Below are 10012 nucleotides of genomic sequence, written 5' to 3'. Positions count from 1 at the left end.
ATCCCTGGCCAATAACACCGCTGACGTATCAACTCAGTAGTGCGCTCAACGCCCTGATGTCCATGGTGTTGATGCAACTGCGTCAATACGTCATGCTTCAATGACACAGGCAAAATCAACTGAAACATTTCCTCACCTCCATCAGGGCGTGACACACGGCGATAAAGAACACCATCCTTTTTCAAAAGACGGTCCCATTGCCGAAGCAATGTCAGAACAGACTTGGGAAGCTGCTGGCGTGCTGCAAAACTGGGAAATAACCCCTGCTCCCAAAATGCCAAAACCCTCCCAATATCAGGATCTGCCTCCTGTAGTGAACTCAGATCCTCGGAAGAGAAACTGGGGAATGCCGTAACAACTGCTTGGTTCACCTGTACTACCGGTTTTACCTCCACTGCCTGCCTCACCACTGCTGGAATAACAGTCCCTGGTAAGAAACTCTCCCGCATCTCCTGACAAAACTGATTCTGTCTGGAGAGGGCATCAGCGTTCCGGTTGCACCTTCCAGAACGATAACGGATCTCAAAATCGAAGGCTGCCAACTGGGCAGCCCAACGCTGCTCGGTAGCCCCCAGTTTAGCCGATGTCAGGGGGCTAAGGGGATTGTTATCCGTATAGACAATACACCTCTGACCCAGCAGGTACTCCCTAAATTTCTCGGTCATGGCCCACTTGAGCGCAACAAATTCCAATTTCATGGAACTATAGTTGGTCATGTTGCGCTCAGTGGGCCTAAGACCACGGCTAGCATAAGCAATAGGGCGCACCTTACCTTCTTGCTCTTGCGAGAGTACTGCGCCCAACCCGCTATGGCTAGCATCCACCTCTAATATAAAGGGCCTGGAGAAATCTGCATATGCTAACACTGGGGCAGAAGAGAGCCTACCCTTCAATCCCTCAAAGCTCACCTGACACTGCTCTGTCCAAGCCTCAGAAAACCCCTGATCGGCTCGCTTTCTGGGTCCCGAACCAGCACACAACGCCACCAACTTATGCAGGGGGCCCGCCAACTTGGCAAACCCCTCCACAAAGCGGCGATAATAACTGGCGAAACCCAGAAATGAACGTAACTCTGCCACATTAGATGGCCGCCGCCAGTCAGCCACAGCCTCAATCTTTGCAGGGTCGGTCGATACCCCTTCAGCAGATATGACGTGGCCCAAATACTTTACCTCTCTTTGGAAAAACGCGCACTTGCTTAATTTAACCTTAAGTCCTTCACGTTCTAACCGACTCAGGACTACCTCCAAGCGCTCCAAATGTTGATCCACAGAGTTAGAAAATACTACCACATCATCCAGGTACAGAAGCAAGGATTGACACTGTTGATCCCCGAACAGCCGCTCCATTAACCTCTGAAAGGTGCCTGGGGCATTGCATAGGCCAAAGGGCATACGGTTCCACTCAAAGAGTCCGAAAGGTGTGCAAAAAGCAGTCTTAAACCGATCTTTCTCCGCGACTGGAACCTGGTTATACCCACTGGCCAAATCAAGGGTCGAAAACCAACAGGCACCACCCAGGGAATCAAGGGACTCGTCAATTCGGGGCAGAGGAAACGCATCTTTCCTAGTTTTGGCATTAAGTTGACGGTAGTCAACGCACATGCGCAGACTACCGTCTTTCTTTTTAACCAACACGATTGGTGAAGCATACGGACTACAGCTTTCTCGAATGATTTCAGCCTCGAGTAACTGATTTATATGGGCCTTTACTACCTCATACTCTGAAGGGGGTATCCGCCGGAAACGCTGTCGAATAGGAGTCTCATCTACCAAAGGAATGTCATGAGAAATTAAATTTGTGCAACCCAAGTCACCCTCCTGGGCAGAGAATACTGACTGAAACTTATAGAGTAAAGCCCTTACCTGCCTCTGTTCTCCTTCTAACAGACTCGACAGATCCACTGCTTCAACCTGCTCCTGTACAGCAAGTCCCACTTCTGCATTCTGGGCACCCACAACAGCCACGACTGGCTGGACCTCGGTCACACCTGTGGGCAAACTCACCACATAAACACTACGCAATGTGCCAGTCGGGGAACGAGGATAAAGCATGACATCAGTCACACCAACATTAATCACAGGTATATAAGCCGTCCCCTGGTTAACCTGAACTACTGCCGGTGAGGACAACAACCCAACAGGCAAACCAGCCTCAGGAGGCTCAAAAAGTACGACTCCACTAGAATATTCGTTGGAGCAAGTTGCAGGAACAAACTTGAGCATGCCCCCTGGAATGCGACAAGGCCTACGGCCCCGAACCCGAACCCTACCAACGCGACTTACGCTAGTTATAGTGTTCACATCAGAGCAATGTTGTAAAGCCTGAGATACAAAATGCGGAGCTTTTGACACATCTGGCAGATCAAAAAGAGCGGGGCCATGTTGTCCAAAGAGCTCCTGGTAGCATCGTTTCAAAACATTCATTCCGAGAACCCCCGGAATCTGATCACACAAGCCACCAGGAGGATCTTTGACAACAAGCACCCCACAATTTGAAATAACTTGGCCACAGAGCTCAATATCCAGCTCCATATAACCAAGATAGGGAATGGAAAGACCGTTGGCGGCACGAAGCTGTAACCATTGACATGACCTAAGTCGCTCCTGACCCCAAGGTTCAAAATGCCGCAGAAAACAGCTTTCTGTAATCGTGGAGACCATGGAGCCTGTGTCAACCAAACAGGGCACTGGCACTCCACCCACAGAGGCAACAAGATGAGGACAAGATGACATTAAGCGAGACGCTGAAACAGGACCGTTTGACAAATCAGAGCCGATATAATCCCCAACCGAGCTGTGGCTCTGCAGCCCGGTGGGCACTAGTTTTCCGAATGCGCAGGAGTAGAAGACTGCTCGCCCCCAGCAAAAGGTACGACGGAATGCGAAGTGCGCTGGGGTACCCGCTCCCCATCACACTCTCGAGCGAAATGACCTGGCCTTTGACACCGCCTACAAATTATAGACCCATTACGAGGAACTCGACTACGCATTTCTGGACCTTGCAATCGGGCGAAACTTTGCGTGAGGCGATTTAACTGCTCTTGCTGTACTTTCAGCATTTCTCTCAACTCACCCAATTCAGATGTTTGATGCGAGCTACGAGCCCCCACCCTTGAATCTCCATGAACACCATACTGAATTCCATGTGCCAATGGAACAGATAAACTTCGAGCCCTTGCACCGCCCGGCATCCCTTCCTGCTCCCATCGAAGAGCTTCGCTCCGTACCTCTAACAAAGTGGAATTTGGTTGTCGGCGCACCAGCTGTTTAAGCTCCCGTCTCAAAGTACTATCATTAACGTATTCAACAAATTGATCACGTAACACAATTTCAGTGTTCACCATGGCATTTGGCGACTGTTGCTTAACCTTCTCCAGGAGACTCATCAAGGCGAGGGAAAATTCCAAGAGTGTTTCCCCCTTTTGCTGCCTCCGGGAGAAGAAAGCCTCCTGCAAAGCTACATATGACAGTGAACATCCATACAACTCACGCAGTGCTCTAATAATTTTCTCGGGATCCCCACGCTCCTCATCTGAACGATATCGTATCTGTTCTCGTGCCTCCCCCTCTAAGTGATCGAAAAGAAAGAAGGCTTGATCCGCAGGTGACAAATAACGAGTTCTCATACATGCTTTAGCTTCTTCGACCCATTCATTAATATCCACCCCAGACTTCCCACTAAATTTTGGGCACCTTCTATCTCTAGGTACAAATACAAACCTGTCAGTTACTGGAGTATTAGTACCAGTCAGTGATGGAAGTATAGGGGCTGTAGCCGCAGCAGAAGTACTAGGTCCTGCCACACTAACCCCTTGCGGTTCAGATGCCCTCTCCTGTCGCAATCTCTCATTGTCAGCTCTAAGTTGAGCCACAAGCTCTTTAAGTTCCTGTAGTTCTCCCTCCATTATTAGAACACTTACCCAATTAATTTTTGCAGTACTCAGCACCACAATAAGCGGCACCTGAAAAAGTCGAACCAGAAGCTGCAATCTCCAGAGCACGCGCTGCTGCTTTGTTCCTACAAAAAAAAAAGAAAAACAAAAAAGAAAACCAAACCCAACTACTCACAAATAAACAGAAATATACGGTCCCACGCCTCTGCCAAATATTCTGTGGACCCTGCCGACTACGCCACATGTAGCAAGTGGCTGTTTAGTAGTGACTACGCCACCCCGAAATAACGGGGAAATAACCAAAAGAACACGCAAATACGTTCCACTTAGCAAAGGCAAGAGGCGTGAGTTCCCGTTTAAACAGTTATTTTTCTTTATTAAAGTTAAAAAGGTTTACAAAATTTAAAATCCCAAACACAGCATTTAGATGGTCTTAGTCGAATGAGAAAAAAAGAAAAAAAAGAAAAATATGAAATTACTTGATGTAGGGGCTGAGGCTTCCTTTTATGAGAAGCGGGCTAGTATGGTGCACTCAGTGCACAAAAGAAATCCCGCCAATCAGAATCACATCCACAAAATTCACTGCAAATAATGACCAAAAATAGTGACACAGCAATAAGTGACAATCCTTGTCGAAGTGAAGCCTGTGCAACCCAGCACCAGCCCGCTCCCAAGGAATACTCAGCTCCTGGAAAACACAAGAAGAAATAAAAATACAAAATCACTATACAAAATAAACCAAACCAACATAAGCAAAGTCAAAATCAATATATGAAAAATATAAAACACCACAAAAAAAAACAACTTACAATACTCAAACAATATAAGGGTACAAATAAAAATACAAATATTACAGACAGAAAACAACGTATACTGTCACGACAAAGATCACAAACTCAGAACTGATCACGGCTCAAGATTGCTCGAGATCATGAATACCGCATAGCGGTAACTCACTCCAATAAATAATGACTGTTATCACACAGTCAAAATCACAAACTGAGAGTTGGTGACAGTAATACAAAAAAAAGAAAATAAATAAATAAATACAAAAAGAACAAACAAGCCAAACCAAAAATAACCACAAAAGAGAAAACAAAGAAAACAAATATCTAGCCCACTTAACCGCTGGACCAGAGGTGTCAATGACCCAAAGCAGCAGCGCGGTCCAGAGCATGGGTTGGAGAGAGAGAGAGAGAGCGCGCAAGAGAGGAAGCGTGATGCAATGCCTTAACGAGGACCCTAAACACAAATGTTTATTACACTCAGCTTAAAGCATACAATAATTTGCAAGAGAGGAACAAGTTACTCACCTTATTAGACGACGTGACACTCACAACCATACACACACACACACACACTCATAAAGTCATATGGTAGCTCCTTTAGTTAGGTCGATCAACAGCTGGCGCTCCAACCTGGCTATTGTGCTGCCCTAACGCACAGGTGGGCACCCTGTAAACACACAGCGCTAAAACGCATAACTGTAGGTAACTCAAACAAAACTTCCCACAACACCGCGACTGTACCACATGAAAAAAAACTTACCTGGGGGTAAGCAGTACACCACACACACAGCCTTGGCGGACCAACGTCACACTAAAATAAAGATTGCATGATATCACGGCATAGCATTCGAATCCAACAACAAAGCTACATTGCTAAAAACACGTACCTCTGCGATCCACAACAGTGAAAGGAAACAAAGAGGGGCGGGCTTTCGACCAAGACGCAATCCAGGGGGCATGAACAACGAACTTATATACAAAAGTGGAGCGGTACCTAATTGGCCACGTATTCAATGATGGTGACGTTTCGGACACGTCACAAACATCACTACATAACAATATTGCACAAGCCAAAAAAAAATAAAAAATAATAATAAAAAAAAAATCACATCCAGAATTGTGTAACTGTGTGAACACTATTTTATTTAGTAATATCAAAGAATAGCATCTTATTAACGCCTCAAAAAATTGCACTGGCCTTTCTTAAACAGTAACTTACTTATTGTAATGCAAAAGGAAAAAAAAAAAAAAAAAAAAGACAGCTAGAGTTGTGTGTGCATAAAAAAATAACATTTTTAATTCTAACTAAATGAATCTATGAATGAATCAAGCACAGAAATGTAAACATATTATAATGTAATTTTACTCAACAAACATAAGAGCACATTAAAACAATTACTTAAAACAAATTTACAGATCAGAAAGTTTGTATGTGTGAGGACGAAAGTGATCCTATTTAGGACTGTCCTGAAGTGAAGTACAGCTCTGCAGCCACTCTTTTCTCCATCTCTATCAGGAGCAAGCTGAAGCCATCTTTGGATATTTGCTTCTATCTCCTGATCTGTGGCTTGTTGTGTCAGACGATTTTTTTTCTCACAGCAGCTAAAAGACAAAATAATATACAAAATTAATAAAAACATATACAAACATTCATCCACCTACTGTAGATAAATTTAGGTAACAAACTAAAATAAGGCTGCTTTGGTTACATTTTTTAAAGGAAATAATTGCCAATAATGTGGCACTATTGATTGACTAACTGGCTTGTCAGAGTTTGACAAAAGTATTTTGACAAACCAGACCATTTTAGTGAACAAAAAACTTAAAAATGTTGAGATATGGAAACTATGGTGTAAACACAGTAACCAATGCACTGTTGAAGTACTGATAATGTTACGCATTCAAAGCATAACATCTTATTTCCACCTCAAAAAAGTGCATTTAATTTCAATGTATTGGTCTGTCTTAAACAGTAGCTTACTTATTGCATTGGTTAATGTAAACTAACAATGACCTCCTACAAATACATGCATGTATTAGTAGCATTATTTATATACAATTGTTTGCTCAAATTAACATTTAAAAAGCATATTATGATACTGTTTTAAAATAACACTTGTAGAAATTAAAGTACTGGGCATAAAAAAAAAAAAAAGACTGTACAATTTTAAATAAATAAATTTGATAAACGTAAAAAAAAAATAATAAAAAAAAAAAAAAACTACAGACTTACCAAGAACAATGTTCCTTAACTGCAAGCTTTTAAAGCTGATCTTCCCATTTACTCCACGCATATTTATATTCTTAGCCAGCGAGTTTGTTATCATTGCTGTCATTATTCTCCAAACTCCATCTCTGTCCGTCCCACCTTTCATTGCCAACATGCTTATCTGTGAATTAACATTAACATTCATTGTTAAAATAAATGTTAAAATAAAATGCCATAGTTAAAATAAAATGCTGTTGATCTGAAGAGTTTTCATGTGTAGATATAAACAGCTTCACAAACAATCTTTTCAAACGCACATTATCATTATTTCTGTATATAAAAGTTTATTATTCAGATAGAAACACTGATGCTACCAATCAAAATATAATAAATTACCTTCTGAAAGTAACTGGACTTCAAATAATGACTGTATCCATTGCATTGTTATGCCAAATTACTGTTAAAAATGTCTCTATCACTGAATCATTCTTTAAGAAACAAATGAAGTCATTATGAATCCAACTTACAAAAATATTGTTTCACCTGTCTGAATCTTACATGTGTGTTCAAGCATCTTATCTAATCTGTGGTAACACTTTACAATAAGGTTCATTTATGAACTAATCATGAGTAATGTATTTGTTAATCTTTGTTAATGTTAGTTAATAAAAATACAGCCGTTCATAGTTTGTTCATGTTACTTCACAGTGCATTAACTAATATTAATAAACACAACTCTGTTATGACAGAGACACCGGAGACAGGAATAAAAGCAGTTAAGATGTTTATTTGGCAATCAGCAGAGCAAAACGGGTGATGAATGAGGTGGTGGAAGATCTCAGAGGTGGAATGAGTGATAATACTGTCCTTGTTGAAGTTGCAGATGAATGAAGATGGAGACGCTGGAGAAGGCTGATGGAAACACTCACACACACTGGCAGGTAGACACACGAGGAGACTGGAGACAATGGAGACGAAGGAGATGATGAGGCTGGGTAAGTATCGCTTAGGGAGTCCTTGAGGTAAGTTTACAACTGGTGTAACACAAACGAGACCGGACAGTGAGTGTGTGTGAGTGTGGGGTTTAAGTGCTGGTGTTGATGACTGATGTGATGAGCTTCAGGTGGCGGTGATTAGTATGCTGGTGATTGGGTGCGCGGGTACTGAAGTGAGGTGGAACCTGACGTGTCTGTGACAGTACCCCCCCTCCCACGGCCCGCTCCTGAGGGCCGAGGACCCCGACGTCGTGGTGGTCGTCCTCGAGGTCGTGGGGCAGGTCTGTCCGGGTGGTTGGTGTGAAAAGCCTGTAACAGAGCAGGATCAAGGATATCATTCTTGGGGACCCATGAGCGTTCTTCGGGACCGTAGCCTTCCCAGTCCACCAGGTATTCCAAGAGACCACCACGGCGCCGGGAGTCCAGGATCTCTCGTACCACGTAAGCAGTTCCATCGTCCAGGATAAGTGGAAGGGGGGGCTCGACGGCTGCCACGTCAGGTTCTGTGGAGGGAAGAACAGAAGGGTGGTGAGGTTTTAATAGTGACACGTGGAAGGTGGGATGAATTCTTTTGTATTGTGCAGGGAGTTGTAACCGGTAGGTGACGGGGTTGATCTGTCGCAGGATAGTGAATGGGCCAATGAAGCGGGGACTCAGCTTCTTGCAGGGCAGGCGCATCCTGATGTCCCTGGTGGACAGCCAGACCTTCTGCCCCGGTTGGTAGGTTGGAGCGTGGGAGCGCCGAAGGTCGGCTGTCATCTTGCGCCTGCGCAGGGCTCTCTGCAGCTGGTGGTGAGCTGAGTCCCATACCCTCTCGCTCTCCCGAAACCAGTAGTCGACGGCAGGAACGTTGGAGGGTTCCCCGTTCCAGGGGAACAGTGGGGGTTGGAAACCGAGTATGCATTGGAAGGGTGTTAATCCAGTGGTGGCTTGACGGAGGGAGTTCTGGGCGTACTCGGCCCAACCCAGGTACTGGTTCCAGGAGTTCTGGTGGCCGTGACAGAAGGTACGCAGGAAGCGGCCGATCTCCTGGATCTTCCGTTCCGTCTGCCCGTTCGACTGAGGGTGGTATCCAGACGATAGGCTGACGGTCACACCCAGGAGCGAGAAGAAAGCCTTCCAGACTCGGGAGATAAATTGAGGTCCTCTATCAGAGACAATGTCCTCGGGGATTCCATAATGGCGGAAGACATGGTTGAACATTAACTCGGCTGTGGTCATGGCTGTGGGTAGACCCTCCAGGGGAATGAGTCGGCAGGCCTTTGAGAAACGATCTACGACGACTAGAATGCATGTGTTACCCTCAGACTCTGGGAGGTCGGTGACGAAGTCGACTCCCAGGTGTGACCAGGGCCTCTCAGGAACGGGCAGAGGATGGAGCTTGCCGGTGGGAAGATGGCGTGGGCTCTTGGAGATGGCGCACTCCCTGCAGCCCTGCACGTACCTCCTGACGTCGTTGGCCATGTTTGGCCACCAGAAGCGCTGTTTGAGCAGCGAGAGGGTCTCATTGACCCCCGGGTGACCAGTGCCAAGTGAAGAGTGAACGGAGTGCAGGAGTGGAGTGCGTCGTGTCCGGGTGATGTAATGCAAGCCCTGGGGGCAACCCGGCGGAGTTCGTGAGGAGGCATTGGAGGAGGGGAGTGTCTCTTCTGACCACTCTATGGGGCTCATGAATATGGATTCGGGCAGGATGGTGTCGGGGTCTTCGTTCCTTTCGTCGGGTGCATGGAGACGTGAGAGAGCGTCAGCTTTGAGATTTTTGGAGCCTGGACGGTAGGAAATTGTAAAGTTGAATCTTGAAAAGAACATCGCCCATCTGGCTTGGCGAGGGTTGAGTCGTTTGGCAGCCTTTAGGTACTCGAGATTTTTGTGGTCAGTGAGTACCTGGAACGGATGGTTAGCTCCCTCCAGCCAATGCCTCCATTCTTCAAGGGCGAGCTTGACAGCCAGGAGTTCCCGGTCCCCGATGTCGTAATTAACCTCCGCCGGGTTGAGCTTGCGGGAGAAGAAGGCACATGGATGGAGCCTACTTGGATTCCCCTGCTGCTGTGATAGGATCGCTCCCACTCCGGTGGTGGAGGCGTCCACCTCAACGACGAATGGCAGGTCTGGATTGGGGTGGACG

This window comes from Chanodichthys erythropterus, chromosome 19 (assembly GCF_024489055.1).
Source record: "Chanodichthys erythropterus isolate Z2021 chromosome 19, ASM2448905v1, whole genome shotgun sequence".
Taxonomy (NCBI): domain Eukaryota; kingdom Metazoa; phylum Chordata; class Actinopteri; order Cypriniformes; family Xenocyprididae; genus Chanodichthys; species Chanodichthys erythropterus.
The sequence above is the reverse complement of the archived record's forward strand: the minus strand, read 5'-3'. Positions refer to the sequence as shown.